Raw genomic sequence first — 12,624 nt, 5'->3', positions numbered from 1 at the left:
TAAATCACCAGGGCTGTTACACAACCGCTACCTTACATCTGTACAAATTTGTTGGTCTGTTCACTCACGCGAGTGTTTGCTCCGGTGCCTCTGCCTGGCAAATCCCCATGGTGGCAGGACCCGCGTGCCCTGCAGACGGAGGATTGCATCCTCCCAACATCTCTGGGAGGTAAGGAGCTTGTATGGCTCTTCATGTCTTCTCAGAGGTGGGATTGGGTGACTTGTCCGGGAGGGCATGGAAAACTGTGAAGTAGGTTGGGTTTAGAGTTTTCACGGGGAGTCCAGGCTCACCTTGCGTGCTCCTGTCTATCTCACCAATACCTGTGTCCTCCATAGACCCTGCGTGTGTAGGAGGCAAAGGTGAGGGAGCCTGAGATTTGCACAGCTACAATGGCTTTTACACCCCACGCTGCTCTAAGTTTATTGGGAGAAGCATTGTAACTTCTTAGTACTTGGCCATCGAACCATGTATTGTCCATGAGAGTGGTTAAGTAAGAATGCTTTTGCTAATCTAGATATAAATTATGTGTGGGAAACGATGATTACACATTAAAATTATTTCTGTCAACTTCAGTATTTTGATGTTGCTTTGCTTTTGATAAGACTGAGGAAAAATACTGCCCACACATTTCAGATCCTGCTCTCACAGTCTCACTTACTCCTGTAAACCAATGAGAGCCATGCACGTGAAAGGGTCGCATCCATAGGAGAGCATGGCAGAGACATGAAGTCCTCATGACTTTTTTCACCCTATCTCATCCAAATAATCTTCCCAGCCATGTTCTCACTGTAGCACTCCTGCTGGCTCCCCTCCTCCAGTGTACCTCCAGGGAAAAGGCTTCAGATAGCTCATTCCAACTTATGGGGCATCAGGAGCTGAGGAAGACCATTTCTTGTGCCATTGCTCTCAGTCATTCTCTAATCTCTAGTTTTTTATTCTCTAAATTGTCATATTTCCATTCTGGTTTACAGTCAGTCTTTGTGTGCATGTAAATGCATACAGGTGCATGTAAATATGTGTTACTCATATATGCATACGTGTACGGAAAGGCTGGGAAGCAGTAGGCCAATATAACGCCCAACCTTTCACTCTGGGACGTGACACTCCTGCTTTACGTAGCCACAGTCCTAAGATCAATAAAAGCCTTTTTACTTGCCAGAGCTCTTCTGCCATCTCTGCAGATGTTAGCCCATCCTCTCCTCTGCACGGCGTCCCTGGCGCTGATGGGGATGTGCCGTGGTGAAGGGTGGCCATGCTCTGCCTGCCTCCCCTCCCACAAGTGGGCTGTAGGACTCACCCAAGCATGGTGCATGACCACCAGCCGTGTCTCCATAAGGTAAACTTGGAAAGTCTTGTCTAAACCCCAGCCTTGACTGCTTTGGGAGGAGAAGCAGGTTGCAAGGGCTGAGATCCAAGCGAGAGGCTCCGATTTTAATCTCTTCCTAAGAATTTCGGTCTGCACTGGAGGTTACACCTGGAGATGCCTCCTCTTGCCTGCAGTCCAGATGCACCTGAGATACCTGAGCTCTTGTGCCCTTGCGGCACTGCGTCTCCCCAGGTGCTACTGGACTGGACTGGCATGGCACTTCCCACCGGGGCCTTCTCACTATCGTCTCTCCCAGGCCCCATTGCTGCCCTCTCTGCTCCTGAACCTCAACAAACACCTCCTCACCTATTAGCAATTCCTGCTTTCCAGCTAGAAACCTGCAGAGCGGGTGCCACCTACATCTAATCCCTCCTGGCTCTATGTGCTCCAACCCTACTCTGTTTCCTCTGGAGGAGCTGCTAGAGAGAGCCCGCGTACTCCCAACGGCTCCTCTGGCTGGCCCAGGAAGAGCCGGTTTCCTACCTCCCTTCATAAAGCACAGCACCACCTCCCAGGGCTTAGCATGCACCCTGACATCAGGGCACAATTATTTCAGGTGCTTCTTGCTTTTGATGGTGCCTACGTAGCTCCAATGGGAAGAATAACTTGACATCAAATGTATAAAATGGCGTATATAAGGATGGGGAATGTTAGCAACAGAGGATAGCACATTGTACTTATTTACTTCATGTGACTACGAGCATAGACCTCTCCGTACTGCTGGATTTCAGAGCCAGTGGGTTATTAATCAGTGCTTTTTGGCTACTTATGTTAGTAAATGTAAATGACAGAGAATAAGCTCTACTAATGAGGTTGCACAACAAAAAGCCTTCATCATAATAAAGAATTAAGTGAAAAAAAGAAGTTTTTAATTAGCTTCATTTAGTTATCAAGATAGACAAGCAATCGTTAGAGTGATTTGAACAGGTTTTGTTTGGTTTTCTTCTTTACTGTTTCTCTAAGAGGCCCAAGGCACGTAAGACAGATCCTGCTCTGGTGCAAGGTGGCTCAGTTCCACAAAGCCATGGAGCTATGTCAATTTAAGCAGCTAAGAATGCAGCCTGCACTTTTCAAATTGCATTCAAGGCTTTTTAGGTAGCTTTATGTTGTTAATTAACTATCTAACTTTTGTTGGATCATTTCATCTTACCATTGTTTTTGCTTGTGGTGCTCTACTGCCTGAGAACACTCTTCAGGCCAATACCCAAAATACATTTTTTGAGAGAGGCTTAGTGGTACAGGAAGGTGTCACGTTAAGATACAGTGATTTATATGCTGCTGCTAAGTTTAAATAATTGAGAAGTACTCGTATTCTATGACTTTCTTCTTACCTACTTACTTGCGATTAATCATTTGTTTTTCAGCCTATGGTTTTCGTTCTAGATTTTACTCCCAGATTTTTTCCTTCAGAGTACTGCCACATACTTTAGATTTAGTGGGGATTACTCCCAAGCAAGAAATGTCGAAAGATTTGTGAGAAACCCGAGAAAAAGATAAATGTGAGATTATGAGAGACAGCATCTTCACAGCAACTGCATCTCTAAGCCAACAATCAAACCCACTGAAAGGCAGGGAAACCTTAGGCCAAGTTTCATTTCAGTCTCACGTAACTGCACAGACCTCAGAGACCGTAATTATTAATAACGATAGTCATCTTGAGTTTTCCTGATAAATAATTTGGAATTATCTTTATTGTAGTTATCTGAATCTTCACACCTCCCTTCCCTGGTAGTATCTGGGTTGCCTTCTCCTCCTCATGGAAAATAGGCTGCACAAAAAATGAGTCACTCATAAAAGATCGGAAAATACTGGCATACATCATCTGCTCTTCAGGCCTGTGCTTTGTCCCAAGTGCTGATTGATTAAAAGCCTGATTAAAGAGGGAAGGCTGGCGGCACAGCACGGCACGGGATGGCTGCGGCGGCACGGAGGGCCCCCGGCATCGCAGGGTGCGCGGGTGAGGCTCGCTGCCAGCGCCCGCCCGGGCACGCGCACTTCCAGCCGCCCCGGCACGGCACACCCCAGCACCGCAGGGGCTCAGGGGACGAGCAGCGCACTCATCTCGCTACCCAGCTCCTGTAGCTCTGAGGCAAGGTAGGGCTCAGAAGGGTACCCGGCCATGAACGGAGAGCAGGCACCAGGCGAGGAGCGCAACCACTGTAGGCTCACAAGCAGCGACATCCCCTGCCTCCACGGCCGGGTGCTCCCAGAGCATTTAACTAACCTGATCTCCTTCTATGACAAGATGACCCACTTAGTGGATGAGGGAAAGGCTGTGGATGTTGTTTACCTGAACTTTAGTAAAGCCTTTGACACCGTTTCCCACAGCATTCTTCTGGAGAAACTGGATGCTCATGGCCTGGACATAATTCCTCGCTGGGTTAAAAACTGGCTGGATGGCCAGGCCCAAAGAGTTGTGAATGGAGTTAAATCCAGTTGGTGGCCAGTCACAAGTGATGTTCCCAGGGTTCAGTATTGGGGCCAGTTCTGTTTAATATCTTTTTCAACAATCTGGATGAGGGGATCAAGTGCACACTCAGTAAGTTTGCAGACGACACCAAGTTGGGCGGGAGTGTTGATCTGCTTGAGGGTGGGAAGGCTCTACAGAGGGATCTGGACAGGCTGGATCGACGGGCTGAGGCCAATTGTATGAGATTCAACAAGGCTAAGTGCTGGGTCCTGCACTTGGGTCACAACAACCCCATGCAATGCTATAGGCTTGGGGAAAAGTGGCTGGAAAGCTGCCCAGTGGAAAAGGACCTTGGGGTGTTGGTCAACAGCCGGCTGAATGTGAGCTGGCACTGTGCCCAGGTGGCCAAGAAGGCCAACAGCATCCTGGCTTGTATCAGAAATAGTGTGGCCAGCAGGACTAGGTAAGCGATCATCCCCCTGTACTCGGCCCTGGTGAGGCCGCACCTTGAATACTGTGTTCAGGTTTGGGCCCCTCACTACAAGAAGGACATTGAGGTGCTGGAGCGTGTCCAAAGAAGAGCAACAAAGCTGGTGAAGGGCCTAGAGAACAAGTCTTATGAGGAGCAGCTCAAGGAACTGGGGTTGTTTAGTCTGGAGAAAAGGAGGCTGAGGGGAGACCTAACTACCTGAAAGGAGGTTGTGGTGAGGTGGGGGTCAGTTTCTTCTCCGAAGTCAGAAGTGATAGGATGAGAGCAAATGGCCTCAAGTTGCACCAGGGGAGGTTTAGATTGGATGTTAGGAAAAAGTTCTTCACTGAAAGGGTTATAAAGCATTGGAAGAGGCTGCCCAGGGATAGTGGTTGAGTCACCATCCCTGGAGGTGTTTAAAAGACGTGTAGATGTGGCACTTAGGGACATGGTTTAGTGGTGGACTTGGCAGTGTTGGGTTTGTGGTTGGACTCGATGATCTTAAAGGTCTTTTCCAACCTAAATGATTCTGTGGTTCTATGAGATGATTTCACGTCTCTTCCATAGAACTTCTTCCAAATTCAGTACCCCAGGGTGCAGGCCATGGAGTAAATGCACAAGAAACATGTTGTGACCCACAGATGAATATTAACTTTTAGGGTAGACAGTGCAAGTCTGAGAAGGCTTAAGAGCCGGAAAATCTGATTGCTGTTCTCTTGCTGTCTGCCCAGGTCCTCTGCTTTTTCTTGTGATTTACGTACAAGTTGAACTAAAGTCATTTTACCCCCAAATTAATAATTGCTCCTCGCCAGTGTTTTGCCGTTAGGCGATATGAATGAGTGCATATCCTTGATATTATGATACAAATATTTTTACATGGATCTTTTCCCAGTGTCAAAGTAATATACCCAGTGGGCACAGGAGAAGAGTTATTATATACTTCTTAGAAAACAGTGTTGGGACTGCCAAATCTTGACCGGCATTATTATTGTGGGCAAACTGCTTAGGGACTCTGCGCTATCAGAGTCATTTACTGGCAGTTTAAATGCTCTCTGCCTCAGTTTTTCTTTTTGTAAAATGGATATGAAAATGTCCCTCAAAGCCTGTCGTGGTTTAACCCCAGCCGGCAGCTAAGCACCACGCAGCCGCTCGCTCACTGCCCCCCCACCCCTGGGATGGGGAGAGAATCAGGAAAAAAAACTCGTGAGTTGAGATAAAGACAGTTTAATAGGACAGAAAGGAATGAAAAACAATGATAATGATAATAATAATAATATGACAATAGCAATACTAAAAGAATTAAACTATACAAAGCAAGTGGTGCACAATGCAATTGCTCACCACTCGTTGACCGATGCCCAGTTAGTTCCCGAGCCGCGATCCGCGCCGCCCGGCCAACTCCCCCCTGTTTATATACTGGGCATGACGTTCCATGGTATGGAATACCCCTTTGGCTAGTTCAAGTCAGCTGCCCCGGCTCTGCTGCCTCCCAGCTTCTTGCACACCTGCTTACTGGCAGAGCACGGGAAACTGGAAAGTCCTTGGCTGAAGATAAGTGCTACTTAGCAACAACTAAAACATCAGAGTGTTATCAACATCATTCTCACACTAAATCCAAAACACAGCACTGTAACAGCTACTAAGAAGAAAATTAACTCTGTCCCAGCTGAAACCAGGACAAAGCCGTAAAGATTAATTCAGGTTTCTGAAAGATTTGAGATCTTTGCCCGAAACAAAATAATTGAATGTGATGTTTCTACTGATGACGGGTATATGTTGTACAGACCCAGGGATAAGTTATTTGCATAGTTTTGTGGAATTAGGTTTAGCGGTGTTATTACCCACCAGTAATCAGACTGGTAAACTAAAATAGGGCATGATCTAACCCATACTGAGAGAGACAGGCTCATTAAATCAAGCAGATTTGTTTTGTGTTTTTCCCATATTTCTGTAGTTATACAATTTCCATTGAAAAAATCTCAATTTGCAGTTGTGCTTCAAAGTATTTATTCTTAACTATAGAAGCTGTACTGTTCTGCGTTTTATCTTTGTTTCTCCAAGAAAGCTGGTATATGGTAGTTTGTGACATTTCCATCGTGAAAGATCCTTAACATTAAACAGTTATTTAGAACCAAAAGCCCTTGCCCTAAGATACATATGGTTGCACTTAAGCTGAAATCACCACTTTATGTTAGAAAATATTGTTTTCATCATAAAAGGTAAGTGTTCCCAGAAGTGTATTAAAATGTTCAGAGATACAAAAGAGAAATATTGGAATTCAATCTTGGGTACCAAAGTAAAAATATTTAAATACACTATAAATTGCGCAGATCCAGCACTGTTCACTGAAGAATCTTTCAGGTTATTAAAATATTTTCTGTTCAATAAGAGACACTAAAAGTAATCATGCAGTTTGTGTGCTGTTCAGTGTTAGAAACACTTCTAGATATACTTATTCAATAAAGTTCCCTGGGTCACAAACAAAAGTTACGTCGGCCTCGATGAGGAGCAATTAGAATAGGAGAGTGCATCAGAAAAGAAAGTGGAAGGAAAAATGTGTAGATTATATTTAGTTCAACTCCAGTAGAGGTGATGAAAGGCAGAAAGGACTTACGTGGCTGAAGTGGATTAATTCACAATGACGTCTGCACACCTAAAGGCTTCGTATGTATGTTGCATGTAAGGAAGGTACTGCCTCATAGAGCCCATGCAGAACACCACCTTTAAGGTAAGCGGGCAGCATTACAGGGGCACTAAATGAAAATAATGGCCCTTCTTTGCCGTTCTAGCTCCAAGTCTTGGAAAAACAAAAGCCATTTTTGTCATCTCTGCTGGAACCGAAGACTTGCTAATTGCTGCTCAGTGGAGGTTTTGCTAATGGCCCACCTTTTTGATGGGTTATCAGGTAGACCAAAAGGAAGGATGCTGCAGCAGTATGTGGGCTGCAAATGGAACAAAACCAGCTTCAAATCTATGATGCAAATAGAAAGTAGGACTAACAATAATATTTTTACCAACAACCTCTAACACTGCTGAGTTTGATGCGTTTCAATAAAATCCTAAATAAGCCTCCACAAAATTTTCCTCTAGACTTGCCCCTGTCTTCAGGCAGCTTGATTTTGGAAAGGGCTCTCAGCTCTACCGCTTCAGATTGATTAAGAACAACAGATCTAATTCACTTCAATAAACAGTGCATCTAAAGAGATCTATTTTCTTAAGTGTGTAACTGCTCTCATTAACAGCAATGAATGACCCTATCAAAAAGTTAAGCAGGAGTAATAGCACCACCTGAGGCAGAAAACATCATGCGAATCATCATAAGACAATGCAGGTAGTTAAAGCTGTATGTGTGCCAACACCCCTTAGCTCAAACCCATGCATACAACTCCACAAAATAATATTTTTTTCTATGAAAATTCATCTGTGCTCTAACTGAAAGGTCTACCAGTAGGATCCGGGACCTTCTGATTTGGCATCAGAAGTCTTACCCTGAGTACCACTGTTTTCTTCAGCAGCATATTTATAAAGCTCTCCACCTCGCTTGCCAAATTGGGATAGTGAGACCATAGTGTCTAGCAGGTTGTTTGTCCCCCAGGGTTTCATATGCATTTTTCAGTAAATGTTTTCAAAGTACCTTGTGCTAAAGGATCCTTGCAGGAATTCTTACGCAGGAGAAGCTTTATTTATTTAGGTCAACATTAGCACTATTTCCCGGCTGTTGTGAATACTGTCTCAGGGGAGAATTTGTTTGTCATTTTAGTCAGAAAATGACAGGATAAAAATATACCGGACAGTTGCAAACATAGCTGGTATGGGTTTTTTTAGTTAACTCTATGCAAGAGCGTGGATGGAGGTTATTATTTTACTAAATGCCCTCAGTTCAGTGGTAGCCTCATAAAAGTTTCTCTGTATTTCTACTTTCCTTTAGCATTTTTCTCCTACATTACTATTTCCCTGTTCCCCTCTTCTTCTGTTGTCATCTCACCTTCTTCCTTTTTTTACATAGGGGACTTAAAGAGAACACAGTTTCATTTGAAAGAGTTCATCATATAAATACCAAGACAAAGTCAAGGGTTGCTCTTACTCAGAGCTTGCCAGCATCCCTTAATAATCCTTACACGATATGCACCCAGTTCCTCTTGCTCTCTGCTAACTCAGTGTATAATTTCTCCAACAGATATTTTGTTCTTAACAATAACACATTTCCATCATGCTCAATGAGGTTCAAATACGCAGCTGTTACTGAGAACTCCCATGGAAGCTGATAGGGTATTTGACTGTCGAGAATTAGATTAATATGGTTTGGGAGATAGTTTCCTTTTAAACATTAACTTAGAAAGGAACTAAAGTATGTGTTTACTTTTCACTCATAAGTACAATTAAGGCTAATCCCCTTTAGTTTTATAAGGGTATTTCTGTACTGGAAGTGCTGGAGTTCTTTACTAACTCAGGACTGTGCAGAACAGCATTTAAAAATGTGATGAGGTGGTGGTGTAGCTTATTTTGTTCACCGTCATGTTGTATGTTTGCTCTTTTTAAAGGAAATTGAAGAAAGAATCAGTTTTAAAGGTTGACGTGTCTGGAAACACTTTCCCTGTGGTTACATGAAGGAAGACGTACTCTTTATAGCCAAAAGAAAGGGTCCCCCACCATGTCAATGAATCCCGTAATCAGGTTGCAATAGTAACAGATTACGGCTGTCATGTTTCTTTTTTCTCCAGGTTCTGATTTCTCTCCCTATCTCTGGTTTTCTTCTAGTAAGAGATACCCAGTGGCTCATTTTGCTCAGGTCATCCAGGAGAACTTACATGGGCCAATAGTTTCCATTACATTTATCTCATCTCCTGTCTTTTGCAGCTAACCTAAATGAGTGTCACACAAGCAGATAAGATATAGTCTGAAAACTACATTTGCATCAGTGGTAGTTTGAGAAAAACAAAACCTTAATTCTAGAAGTTTTCCTGAAACACACCTTTTCCATAAATAACAGAAATAGTATAAGCAAAACTTTTTACAATAGTTGATGGCAAATAAACACTTAATGCAAAACTCTCAGACCTGTTCTTAAACCCTCGCTACAGCCCCGGTGTGCTGTGAGAGCGATGCAGGGGGACCTAGATCCAGCCAAAAGTGCAGAGCGAAGGATTTCCCCAGCGTGAGCAAATCGGTGGCTGACACAACACTGGCAGACCTACTCTTACCTACCTCTGCCACGTTTCCTCCCACTCTAGCCTGCACTGTTGCCTCTACAGTGCGGGAACACTGGCCAAGGCGCCCATCTCAGGGTGTTTGCTCCAAACACCTTGGATGATGGAAACCCTGATGTTATCTTGACTTATATCAGGCCTGGGTTTCCTTGGGCGTACCAAGCTTGAGCTGCCCTTGGGTCTCTCTCCTGGTTTTACCAAGCGTGAACATGAGCTTGGCACAACTTGTGATTTTAAAAGAAGTCAACGTGTAAAATGCCTCCTGTTGATGCTGACGCTGAAGCCCCTCTCCTGGGGCACAGAGCTGAGGTGGGCAGGAGCCAAGGCTTTGTGCTGGCTATGGACCCACTACCCCACCTTGAGGGTCTCACTCTCTCTTCCCTCCAAACGTGCGCTTGGAGGCGAGTCCGTGCCGAGCTGTTCTCTGAGGTACAAACACAGCAAGCACACTTGCTGCTGCCTGCCTACTCCAGAGGATTTCCTGGTGCTTTCAGGAGACTGAAAGCAAGCTGAAATGTTCTAACGCTTTAAAGGAGGACTAGGCATTGGTGGGAGGCTTGTTTAGTATCTGAGTGGGATCATGACTACGATGTTCATCTGCATGTTACCAGCATGGAATATACGCAACTGGGAGCAGTTTGAAGATGAGTAGGCTCGGAAAGAAAGGAAAACTCTTCCAGGGAGGGAGGAGGTAGAGTGAAAGACTGCTAACGCTTGCAGTATGAAGATCGGGGAAAAGATGGAGATAGCAGAGCGGGATAATCTCCAGGAGGACGAGATCAGGCACAGAAAATCAACACTTGATGGGAGGCTACCCCAAATATGTACTGAGAGGATGGTATTTACCCTCCGGGCAGTAACAGGGCAGGTGCCAAATCCGTCTGTTGAAGAAGCAGGAGGTTACCAGCCCAACTAGCACACAATGACCCCGAGGGACCTTTCTTCCAAACACGCCATTAGATTGCTGGCGTGGAGAGAAGTTGGCAGCCCCATTTCACACCAGCAATGATGCAATATAGCTCTTATTTCAGAAGCATCTCCATAAAGTTGACAGCTACTGTTATCGTCTGATTCTGCTCAGATTGCTAACGCTGGTGTTTGAGGTGGGTTTTCAGTGATCTCTGACCAGCAGCCCATGCATAATGGATGTAAGATGTCTTTTAGCGTGTGCTTAGCAGTCATCCACACATTTTGGTAGCCTTTCAAGTATGTGAAAAAGGCAACCAGTAATAGCTCATTGTTTTCAAAGATGTTTTAAGACAGGGAACAAATGTTTGCGGCTCACTTAGGATTTTGGGGTGTTTGGCAGGTTGGTTCAAGGCACTGTGACTTTCTAGCAATGCTCCTGCAGTATTCTTCACATTCTTTTGTCTAAGAGAGGGAAAAATGTATGACTGATTCCCGCTTAATTAGGCCTCAACTGCTAAACAGTTATGTCACTATTTACATATGAGTAGTCCCACTGAAGTCAAGTCCTACAGCTGTATACTTCATCTGGTAACAATGTAAATCCAAGATAAACAGACTTGGAACAAGAGATGTACATTGCCTTATATGTATGAACTACCTGAATATAGCAAATGCTGTGCCGCGTCGTTCTGGCAAAAGCTAACAGCTATCCTGTTTCAACACGCTGTAAACGGATCACCTGATTATTAGTTTTAAATGGCGGACCAAACTCTACTCACTAGTACCGACTTTTACTGAAGTGTATGACTTGTCAAATGAGTAACTTCGAATCAGTTGTGCCCCTTTATGGTAATAAGGTAAAATAATCCTCCGCACCTACTCACATCAAGTGATTTTTCATGGCTGGGTCTCCCATGGCCTACAGATCAACCCTTCTAGAGATAAAAACCATAGTCGGAAACAAGATGTAGGGAAAGGAAATGGCTGGAAACTCAACAGACATCTGGGTTTAATTCTACTCCATCCCCTTTCTAATGCCTTTCTTGCAGGAATCTCTCTCAGCTGTCTGTCAGTGACTCTCCTCCATCATTTTTGTGCATTGACTGATGTCCCATCTTCAGCTCTGGTCCATCAGAACGGCTTGGGCTGTTCTCTCACCAGCGAATGGCACTACAAGGAAAGGACTGTGATTGCTTTATACTACCTCTTCGTCTTCTGCCAGATAATTCCCATGCTCTCTAGCATGCCATTTTACCCTACCAATGACCTTCTGTTCTTCCATACACTTTGATACCATTCTCTTGATTATTGTGCCTGTTTTCTTCATGAATTACTTCAGACTGATGTGATTGAAGCAATGTAAATCAAATTATCCCCTCAGCAAACACGTGCTTAGTTTGGTCTAACGAGCATGAGATGGGTTACCCGTTGCCGCCTATCCCCAGTGAAGTGGGTGGAAGTCGTGTTGTGTTATCTTAAGTGGAAGTCTTGACCGGGAGCTCTTCTAGTTAGCTCTCTACAGGAGTATCTTTGCTTGTGGTTCTGTCAGCATGACCCTGCCTTACTATTACTGGCAAACCCCATCAATTTGCTCTGGAAAATGCAGCTGGACGGGACTGAAACGATAGCATGTCCAGTTCCTGCTGTGGATCTCCTGGGAAGCTTTCGTGGAAGTTTTTTTGTGAGTTTAACATTACTACATCAATATAATACTGTGACCCAGCAAAGGTTTCTTCTGGACATCTCTAACAACTGAGACCTTCATCAGAAAATGAAAATATCTAGAAGTTAATGAGATGAGAAGTAGGGGAGGAACACTGCCGTAGATAAAATACTTTCTTACAAGTGATACAGCTGGAATTACTTTCTCAAGGAAAGACTATGTTTCTTGAGCTATGAAATAAATATGTAGAAACATTTTTTTAACTGATATTGCATCTTTATAAAGTTCTCTCTATCCAAACCCACTGAGGACTCCATGGAGTCAGAAACTTTTTAAGACTTAGATACATATTTGTGTAGTCAAAATATGAATCGTGTGACTTACCACCCAAAGTAGTAATAGTACCACAGTTATTTTACTCCCCTGAGGGAGAGGCAGGAGCTCTTTGCTTAGAAGACTGGGAGAGAGCAGAACTCACTGCAAGCCCACTTGTTGAAACACTTGTGCTTTTTTTTTTTCCTTTAATGTGATTTAAAAAGTGGTATTCCCAACTAGTATTAACACTAGCTATGAGCACTTCCAACTGTTGGAAGAAAACT

The sequence above is a fragment of the Gymnogyps californianus genome, chromosome 5, assembly GCF_018139145.2.
Source record: "Gymnogyps californianus isolate 813 chromosome 5, ASM1813914v2, whole genome shotgun sequence".
In the NCBI taxonomy this organism is placed as follows: Eukaryota; Metazoa; Chordata; class Aves; order Accipitriformes; family Cathartidae; genus Gymnogyps; species Gymnogyps californianus.
This window is presented reverse-complemented; position numbering follows the sequence as displayed.